Below are 8,267 nucleotides of genomic sequence, written 5' to 3'. Positions count from 1 at the left end.
TTAAAGCACATCCTTCTGTCTATTTTCAGTGAAGCCAAACTTTTCCTATAATTCTAGCCAACAAGAACATAGTGTGTTGCACAGGGCTGGGGCAAATAGCTATCTGCTTTCAGTTTTAGCATTATTCAAACTTTGTATTACACACTATTTGTCTCCTTTGCTCCTGAAAATGACTTAATTTTCATTCTTTTCCCTTTTATTAGAGATAAAAAATACATGGTATATTAACAATATTCCCTTTGTAACTATAGTGTCACTTTTTAACTTGCTAGTCACCAAGATCTAATTTCTCTTATCGACCTTTCACTGGAGATCGTCACAATTATAGCCTGAATGTATACATTAAAGGGACGAGTGATGTTACTGCCTTGTCTCTGATTAAGACAACAGAAGCTGACTTTACATCGTAAAAAAGATGATGCTCAATCTGTCTTGATTCTGAGCAGGTCTCTGAACAGACTTGGCAGTACTAGTTAGATGGCTAATGTGTTTCCTTGCTAGAATGTCTGCATATCCTCATTTTCCTTCTATTTTAAAATTTTGTTAAAGAAGTACAAGTAAACTTTTGCTCTTCAATATGTTAAATGCTTTTCTTCTATAATTAATGTTACTTCTGAGTGATAATTAATCTGAGAAATAATCTCTCAGTACAGTTAGTTTATTGTGGTGCTTAAAGAATTATGACAAGAAGAAAGGAAGAACCTGGATCAGAGTAAACTTCCTGATCTGTCTCTTAAATGCGAAGAGCACCTATTTCACCCAATGGAATGTAAAATGAGGCCAGTCTAACCCCATCTCTGGTAAACAGGCAATAACTTGATCCAATAAGCAATGTTCCTTCAGGCTCTTCAGTTTTGTTCAGTTCTGACACCTGAAGAGTAAAAATTCCACTCTTTATACTGTCTTCATAGATTCAACCTTATCTACACCTGTCCTGTTTTAACCTTATGCAGAAACAAAGCCCCATGCAGCCTCTTGCTCACTCATCCATCAGTGAGACAGAATTGGAAGAGTAAAAGGTAGAAAACTCATGGGCTGATATAAAGACAGTTTAATAGGGTGTGGGGTATGCCCAGCCCCTGCCCTGGAGGGATCTCTGCTGAGATAAGAGATTTCGCAATCGTCCAGCAGGACTCCCTGGAAAGGCAACCACTTCTTTGGTCACCACAAGAAAAGACAGACCCACAATCCTTTAGGAGACACTATGCAGATCCTTTGTAACCCATTGGTCCTCACCAATCCCAGATCCTCTATAACCCATTGTTCTTCACCCATCCCCTGTATCCCTATAAAAGCAAGCCCTTTGCCCCTACGAGAGAGAGCTCTTGTCCCTGGCTTTCCTCTTCGACCACCCTGTGGGACCCCCGCCACCGGGAGCCTCTCATCTCTCTTTCTGGTCTGGCCTGGAGGCTGCCCCGCAGAGCTGAGCTGGAATCACGAGCTGACAATCACTAAAGAGCTGACAGCCTCTGCAAGGGCCCTCCTGCCAGCAGCTGAGGGAAGACACCGGGCATCGGGTAGGCGATTCCTTTTGGGACCATCTCTCCAAACTGGTCACCTCTTCCTGGGTCAGAGCCACTGACCCCCTCAACAGCCATAATAATAATAGGGAAAGCAAAAGCTTCACACACAAGCAAAACAAAACAAGGAAATAAAGCAGTACTTCCTATGGGCAGGCAGGTGTTCAGCCATCTCCAGGAGACCAGGGCCCCATCACGTCAAAGTTTTCATATATGTCTAGCCAACAAGTACATCTTGTGTTGCACAGGGCTGGGGCAAATTGCTTACTACTTAATATTTTAGCATTATTTAAATTTTGTATTGCACACTATTTGTCTCCTTTGCTCTTAAAAATGACTTGAGAAGACAAATGTCATCACTCCCACTGTTCCCCTCTTTCTCCTTCTTCTCCCCCCTCTTTATATACTTTGCATGATGTCATATGGTCTGGAAGATTTCTTTGGTTGGTTGTGGTCACTTGTCCAGACTGCGTCTCCTTCCAGTTTCCCATGCACTTCCAGTTTCCTCACCTGGGTGGCTGTATGAAAAACAAAAAAGGCCTTGGCTCTGTGTAAGATCTGCTAAGAGAAAATAAAAACATCTCTGTTATCATTACTGTGTTCAGCATAAACAAAGTATACGCTCATACTGGCCAGTGTGAAGAAAATTAACTCTACTGCAGACAAAAACAGCACAGCATGAGAGAAAAGAATGAGATAATTGTGACTATAAAGTCACAACTCTATTGTCTGGGTGAAGAGTTTGTTTATTTCTCTCAGTGTATACTTGCAAAGTTTGAAACATGACTTTTAAAGCTGTGCAATTGCTTGTAGAAATCTGTATTAGTTTCCCTCTCCCCTCACCTTTTTTTTCATTATCCCTCATTATTTGCCTTTAATTAATACTGATGTCAAAACCCGCAATGCTCCTGGCAACATTCTGTACAGACAAGAAAGGAAAAGAGATAAAGACAAGATCTCTAAATAGTGAAAAACTTTTTTGGCTAACAATATACTGTCTGCATGATATAGCATTATAACAACCCACATAATCCATGGTGGCTTAAAGATAATGGGTTTAGACCTTTAGACTACATGAAGAAATTGAGCAGAATAGCTATTGTAGAATATATGGGCTTTTAATTGCTATACCAATCAATATAAACATTTTAACTTCTTGTTCAGGTGCGTTTAAAGTTGTCTCAATATCTTACATTGCAAGGTTACTTCTGTAAATTGATTAAAAGTATTAGAGGCTTTTATGAATATGCAATATTTTTTTTTCTTTTCTTGGCCTGTCAATACAGCAGTAATTTTCTGCATGAAACAGTAACAGTTGAAAAATACAGAAACACAAATTATTACAGGAAGATATAGGTTTATGAAGAACCTTCATTTTTAGATACTTTTATTTTTCTTATGCTGATTCTCAGTTTGAGAATGGTGGTGTCCATTCACTGGTTTTAGCCATTTTGCACTTTCTATCTTGTTCTGAACTTATGGATTCTCTTCCTATGTAACATGCCCCTAGGCCAAATGAGTTTTTTGGCTTTGATAGGTATTTTCTTTAATTTAGTTGTCCAGTAAGAATTCTTGTTGGTCCCACGGCACCTTTCTCTGCTCTTTCACTCAGCCTGGGATTTGCCTTCTGAGCTGCCTGTCCTCTCCCCTGGCCCAGAGCTGCTCTTTTCTCACTTAGTCTGGCAAACTGCTCATCACCTTATAGCCTTGTGGAAAGTAACTACACTTTTAGAGTAAGCTCCATGGTATAATGTTTTTATTCATTAAAAAAAAAACAGTAAAGAAAGAAATAATAAAATACAGACATAGCACTCTCTACTACTTGAAGTAGTCCTCATATGGTTTGTATACAGTTTTCATACTGAAAGCTTCCCTCCAGCCCTTATGTGTGCATTACTCTAGGATCATGCTATATATTTTTTTATGAAGTTTGGCATACCATTGAATACAATCATGCACTCCTTTGCAAGTCCTAATTAGTTCTATTTTTTCCCCGAGACTGGGAGCTACTGCACTTATTGCTCAACAACAGTAATAGTGTACATGCACTATATTAATTATTTTTCTTGAATTTATAGCCATGTAGTATAACATATTTACTTCATAGGAAGGCTTATTTCTGTCTGGCAGCTAGTGCAGTAATTGAATCCATTTCCCACAAGTAAGCAGTTTATTTTCATGTTTCACTAAACAAGTTTAATAATAATTGCATGTACTGTGTAGTTTAGGAAGACTCTTATTTCCCTTGTGTATCTTCAACACGGTATTTGTTTGAAATGGTTTACTGTGCATTATTTAAGAGCCAGTAAGCACTAAAAATTCTTGAGTTATGTAAAAAAACCCAAAAAAAGGTAAATCCTCTGTCAGCAATAAATTTACAGTACAAAAATATTATGAATTCACATATAGGAAACAGAGTTTGGGTCTACAATAGTTACTCACCTACTAGTACACAATTGGTTTTGTTTACTTTGTTTTTTCCGTGTCATTGTGGTAACAATAACATTAAACAATCTACTTCCTAGTGATTTAATCACAATTAAAGTTCATTTTAATAAAAAAGCACCAAATACCCCTCTATATCTATGTCATTAGAAGAATAGAATGCATAGGGAAACAAACAAACAAACAAACAAAAAAAGCCCCACACACCCCCACATCCTAACCCCCCACAATCTTCCTTTTGGTTAGGGACTTTGTAAGTAAAAGACATGGATCTTTTATGAAACTGTGTAATAGTAAATTTAAAAGACTGACTGGACAATGCTTTTGAATAGTCTTGCAAATGTTACTGTCTACAAATCCAATAGAGTACTGGAACAGGCATTTCTGTTTTACAAAAATTCTTAAAATATCTGATCTGCGTTACAAAGAAAATTCAAGATAATATGAATAGCATGTATATGAGACCTAAAATGATGGTCATGCTGAATATTTGGGTCCTAATAATAGTCTATTAAAATTAACATCCCTCTTCATGATCACTTGATCGTGAGGAAAAGACAGCATTGTCAGCTAAGAAACAAATAGCCAGGTCCAAATAGTGGCATAAAGTTGGTTAAAATATATAAATCTGTAAGTTTGATGACACCTGGGCAGGATATTCTAAAAACAGCAACTGCTTCCACATTCAGAAAATGATTAAGCCTTCTCAGATGGTTTTTTCCTGGGAGAGTGCACTGGTCTTAATCAGGGTATCTGTCAGTCCTTTGTGATTAAATATATAGTCTCATTTTGTGAGTTTAACATTGTTATTGTACACTCGAGGGCTGTGACACTTAACTTTTTTCATTTTCCTGTTCCGTGTCTGGTTTTTCCATGAATGTAGCTGGGTTTCACCTTTTGCAAGTAATAGCACACAGTGCAACTGATTACTGACAAAGCTAATAAATTAAAAAGAAACATATACCTGTGGGTAATTAAATTAGACTTGATGAAAGTTGTAGAGATTAATGTATGCAATCAAACTATGTGCCTTAATCACTACCACTGTCAGCTATAATTTATGGCAGAGCATCTTTACAACAATTCACTTTATCTAAACTTTAAAAGCATGTGTATACAGAAATAAATGATTCTGCAGTTTGGGTTGGTGTCTAGTGCCTTTTGACAGATTCAACAACAACAAAACTTAGAACAGCCCTTTTTACCAATACCAAGTAATACTGAAATTCTCTATTTAAGCACTCATCACCTAAATGTACACAAACAAACTTGACAAGGGTCCTGAACTAGTAGGACATCTAGGGAGAATGAACCACAGATGTCTGGCATGAAACCTGCTAGAAGTCAGTCATTCAATTCACAACTTTCTGTGCAGTGCTATTTACTGACTTTTCTTTCTGCAGTTTTTGTTCAACCTAACTTTAAAATTAACATACATGATTGCTGTATATGAAATTCTGCCAGAAAAATTAAAAAATAAGTTGATGGGGGGCATGAAGATGACAGGAAAGGAAATTTCAGCCTTCTACAGTTAAAACACCTTAATTTCAATAAAATATTTTAATTGAGAAGACATTTTAGACAGCAATAAAGAATGCACTTAATTTGTTGAAATATGCAAATAGGGTTCCATCATTCTAGCAAATGGATTTATGCACAATCACTTCTTTGCTGCAATTGCAGTTGAAAGAGGCCAAATAATTTATCACAATTTTTGGACATACACATTTATGAGAATGAGGTAAATAATCTGCAGCATTTTACTGAAAGACCAAAGAGAAAAAGATGTATCTTCACAATTCTGTGACAAAAATATTCATCACTGCAAACAGATTGATGCAGAATAGAATTTGTATACTGAGACATTTGAAAACTGAGACCTAGACACACAAAAGTTTTTAGGCAACTGATTCACACAGTGGCTGAGACACTTGTTTCACCAATTGTGACAAAGTCATATAATTTAAAGAAGCAGATTTAAGTTGCGAATTTTATTTTCATGTAGAGGTTTACTGTAGGGGATGCTTAAACTCAGGATAGAAAAAAGGATTTTAAACATACATTTTTCTCTCCTTGAACTTATATCCTTCACTAAATGCACTGGCTCTCTTAATGGGCATGGCTTTTTCCCATTATCTATGAAGAAAGCCTATAGACACCTGTGAACTCAGCTTCTCTGTCTTAGTATTTCAGATTTAAAGTTGCGTCATTGCTGTACCAATAGGTACAACAACCTCACAGAATCTGACTCTAGGTTTGTACTAAATTTTAACTAAAAACTTAGAGTGTCCTATTCCAGAGTTTTTGCTTAAGACATTGTGGTGGGTTGACCTTGGCTGGAGGGTTGACCTTGGCTGGAGGGGAAGTGTCCATTAAACTGTTGTATCATTCCCCATCCTCAGCTGAACAGGGGAGAGAAAATAAAACAAAAATGTCACATAAAGGACAGGGAAATATCATTCACGAGTTATTGTCACAACCAAAACAGACTTGACTTGCAAAAATTAATTTCATTTATTGCCAGAGTAGGGTAATTAGAAGTAAAAACAAATCTAAAAACAAATCCCCTCCCTCCCCGGTCCCTTCTTCTCAAGCTCAACTTCATTCCCAATTTCACCATTTCTTTTTCTACAGTGGCACAGGGGGATAGGCAATGGAGGCTGCAGTCAGTTCGTTGTCCCTGGTACTTCTTCCTCGTGTTCTTTCCCTGCTCCTGTTCCTGCAGGTTCCACCTATGGCGGGCAGTCCTCCAGGAATGCTTCAGTGTGGGTCTCTTTCCACACGATCCAGTCCTTCAGGAACAGACTGTTCCGGTGTGAATTCCCTGCAGAGTCGCAAGTCCTGCCAGCAAACCTTCTCCAGTGTGGTCTTTTCATGGGGTAAGAGACTATTCTGTTGTTCTAGCATGGGGTTCCTCCACGGGCTGCAGGTGCACATCTGCCCCCGCATGGACCTCCATGGGCTGCAGGGGGGGCATCCTTCCTCACCATGGTCTTCAGAATGGGCTGGAGGGGAATCTCAGCTTCAATGCCTGGAGCACCTCTGTCCCCCTCCTTCTGCACTGACCTTGGTGTCTGCAGAGCTGTTTCTCTCACATATTCTCACACCTCTCTTCTAGCTGCTGCTTCACAGCAATTTTTTTCCCCCTTCTTAAATCTGCAATATTATTGCAGTGGTGCTACCATCACCACTGATAGCTTATCCTTGGTCAGTCATGGGTCCCTCTTGGAGCCAGACAGCACTGTCTGATACTGTGTCAGACATAGTGGAATGTTTTAGCATCTTTTCAAAAAAGCCACCTCTGCAGCCCCTCACCACCAAAACCTTGCCATGTAAACCCAATACAGTCATTAATGAAGTCTGAAAGCAGGGGCATTTGATGTTCAGTAAAAGGCTAAAAGTGCATTTCTTCCTTAGTCTAAATATCAGTTTTTTGAGTAGGGTCACAGACTCCAATCAAAGCCCAAATGATCACTTCCTCAAAAAATTTCAGTATAACTTCAGATAATTTGTAATATTAATCCGTTGACACACAGTACAGCATAATTTGACATTCAATGTGTGTGGATGTGCTTTCCCAGAAATCTGGAGAGGTCTATTTATTTTTGATGTAACAGATACAGTACTAGATTCAGTGCTTTTGTTTGAGGGGAAAGCTGATTCTTGGAGGTTCATTTACTGAAGTAACATTAACCATAAGCCATCCCTTACATCCATTTCAACTCAGCCAAAAAAAATTCTGTCCTTTGGGAATTCAGACGTATTGAAAGTGGACTTCTCGTCTGTTTCTTAATTTTTTTTATAATAGAACTCAGGAATCTTTTAGTGTCTTTTTATCATCATGTCCCTTTTAAAGATATGTTGCATTTTTTTAAAATTTGATTAAGAAGTTTGGAAAATATTTTCATGCTATAAAAGTTATTTTAACATGGTCATGAGCTATGAAATACACAAAAAAATAAGTGTGTAGTTTGAAATAACATATTCAAATATTATGGATCTTTGTGATCTCAACTAATAATGCTGTATTTCACATTGTTGCTGTTAGGATACATCTCAAGGCTGTAAAATAAAATGAGATCGATTTTCCCAGTACAAACCTCTGTGTTTGAATAACAACTATGTTTAACCAAAAAAAATGAAACTTTTCTCTTTGTCTATATGTCTTATACGTTTATACCCATTCATGAGGTAACATTTATGTTACCCCAAAAGATAAAAGATTGCATTGTTCTCTTAATGAATTTTGTGTATGAAAAGGAATTTCTGATTAGTCACAGAATTGCAGAATTTATTTGGCAA

The 8,267-nt window shown here is 37.6% G+C and overlaps 1 long non-coding RNA gene across 1 annotated transcript in view; it reads right to left on the bottom strand.

The window, feature by feature from the left end:
- LOC108446373 overlaps positions 1 to 6,697 on the bottom strand; it is a 23,072-nt gene extending 16,375 nt beyond the window's left edge. Inside the window, exon 1 of the long non-coding RNA XR_001861546.1 lies at positions 1,928 to 6,697. This is a non-coding gene — a long non-coding RNA (uncharacterized LOC108446373). The remainder of the gene's footprint in view (positions 1 to 1,927) is intronic.
- Positions 6,698 to 8,267: the final 1,570 nt, after the last annotated feature.

Source organism: Corvus brachyrhynchos, unplaced genomic scaffold (genome assembly GCF_000691975.1).
Source record: "Corvus brachyrhynchos isolate BGI_N302 unplaced genomic scaffold, ASM69197v1 scaffold194, whole genome shotgun sequence".
Lineage (NCBI taxonomy): Eukaryota > Metazoa > Chordata > Aves > Passeriformes > Corvidae > Corvus > Corvus brachyrhynchos.
Note: the sequence above shows the minus strand (reverse complement) of the source record. Positions and strands in the feature narration are given on the sequence as shown.